General features: G+C 37.0%; 1 protein-coding gene across 1 annotated transcript in view; it reads left to right on the top strand.

The window, feature by feature from the left end:
* The window catches only part of LOC125048394 (probable diacyglycerol O-acyltransferase tgs1), an 11,468-nt gene extending 10,885 nt beyond the window's left edge, over positions 1-583 (top strand). The window contains exon 5 of the mRNA XM_047647071.1: positions 1-583. This exon is cut by the window's left edge and continues 557 nt beyond it. The gene's annotated coding sequence lies outside the window, so the exon portion shown is untranslated.
* Positions 584-2,500: the final 1,917 nt, after the last annotated feature.

Here is a 2,500-nt window from a genome sequence, read left to right as displayed (position 1 = left end):
TATGCGCCTGCACATTATCTTAGTGTTAGAGTTCCTTTGGCTGAATACCCGTGGCCGTTCCCATGGGCGTGAAGAACATGTTATGGTGTGCTGTCACTGCCCGAGAAAGGTGGTCAAAGAAAAGATTGAAGCAAAGTCTCCATCCCACATCTTTTCTTTGATCGCAGTTCCCTCAAACGAAGCGAAATGTCTTGTTAATTCCTGAATGCTTTCCGCTTTACCAAACCTCTTGGAACAAAATATTGCGTTGACAGATGTTCGTAAACCCTTGGAAGTGATGTGCACTTTTTTCTTTCAAAGATGGCGGAAAATCTGTGAGCTCAGTCATTTGATCAAGGGAACTTCCCACAGCTAGAAGCAACTAGAGGTTCTGTTTATAACAATAACTATAACGGACCTAAAATATTTAACCCAGCGATATTTATATATGTCATCGCCGCGTAAACTGAAAATGGCAGAAGTGTGATAGCCATACGGAAAAAATGGTAATAATAATGCTTCACTGTTATAATTCTTATCCACTCAACGAGAAATGTTTGCAACAACTTTTGAAACACTGAAAATAAATATCGTTGTTACACTTTTTCCTTGTTTTTATCTCCATTTAGCGTGTTTTTAAATGTATAACAATGATTAGGGTCACAAAAGATAACGCATATACAAGCAGACAAAAAATGGAGCTACTGCAAAAAAGCTTAGTGATGTAATGAGGCCTAAAATTATAAATAGAAAGGGGTGTGTGTTGTGTTTCTGCATCGCGAAGGTTGGTTTAAAAGTGTTGAGATTTCTATATTTAACAATACACTTATTAGCAATCATTCTTATTTGTACTTATATTATAGGTCGTGTCGTTCAAGAGTTCAATCTTTATGTGTGTGTGTGTGTGTGTGTGTGTGTGTGTGTGTGTGTGTGTGTGTGTGTATGTGTTTGCTGTACATACATATATATATATATACATTTATATACATATCTATCCATGTACATAAACATTATGCGTGTACACACACACACACACACACACACACACACACACACACACACATATATATGTATGTATGTATATTCATATATATAATCTATCTATCTATCTATATATATATGTATGTGTAAACACACACACACATACACACACACATTTATATACATATATACATACATATATATACATATATATATATATATAGATATATGCCGCGATGGTCCAGTGGTTAGAGCACTGGGCTCCGACCCTCGAGGTCCCGAGTTCAATTCCCCGTCGCGGCGGTCGTGAAGATCCCTGCACTCTGACTGCTGGCTCGAGCCCGAGAAAATGACATATCGCCTTGAGAAGTCAGACGCAGGTGTCGTAGGAGAAGTCGCCGCCGTGGCACAGATGTTAGCGCGCCGAACCGCGGTTGATTAGGAAGGGCATCCAATTAGGCAAGGGTGACACTGCCATGTAACCTCTCAATAGTGAATTGAGAGAGGCCTATGTCCTCCAGTAGAATGAATGGCTGTTAAACAAATAATAAATAAATAATATATACATATATATACATACGTTTATATATATTCATACATACATACATACACACACACACACACAGACACACATATATATATATATATATATATATGTGTGTGTGTGTATATATATACACACATATATATACACACACACACAAATATGAATATAGATATAGATAAATAAGTACACACACACACACACACACACACACACACACACACACACACACACACACACACACACACACACACACACACACACACACACACACACACACACTCACACACACACACACACACACACACACACACACACACACATATATATATATATATATATATATATATAAACCTGTATATATTTCCGCAATAGATACTCCACGGGGAAAACGGAATCATATTATAAACAAGATTTTCATTTATACAGCTTTCAGACATCAACAACTGTGCCCTTCATCAGAATCTGCTTATACAAGAGAAACACCTTTGTAACAACTATGTACATTAATACTGAATATATAATTACAGTGGATAAAAAAAAAAATACATCAGCAAGACAAAGTAAAATTAAAACTTGGGAGAAATACTAAAAATAGAACATAAATAAGGTGCTTTACTGACGAATATTCTTGATGGCGAGTGAGGGAGTGGGGGGTTACATATGCAAATTATTTCCGGGGATAAAGAGTAGCCGAACCTTCATTGTTGTCTATGTCTGGTTTGATTTCTTAGATCATTTACATCGTTTGCTTTTCTCATTATTGTGAAATTATATAGTTTTATTACATGATCTCGGATTAATGAATACGCTCGAGAGGATGGTGGACGCAATGGCCGATAATAGACCCTTTATGCTCGCAATATCTCATCATTAGATTCCTTGTTGTTGAGAGAGACAGAGAGAAAGACAGAGAGAAAAAGAAAGAAAGAAAGAAAGAAAGTGAGAGAGCGAGAAGAGAGAGAGAGAGAGAGAGAGAGAGAGAGAGAGAGAGAG

Source organism: Penaeus chinensis, chromosome 43 (genome assembly GCF_019202785.1).
Source record: "Penaeus chinensis breed Huanghai No. 1 chromosome 43, ASM1920278v2, whole genome shotgun sequence".
NCBI classification, from domain to species: Eukaryota; Metazoa; Arthropoda; class Malacostraca; order Decapoda; family Penaeidae; genus Penaeus; species Penaeus chinensis.
The sequence above is the reverse complement of the archived record's forward strand: the minus strand, read 5'-3'. Positions and strand labels throughout refer to the sequence as shown.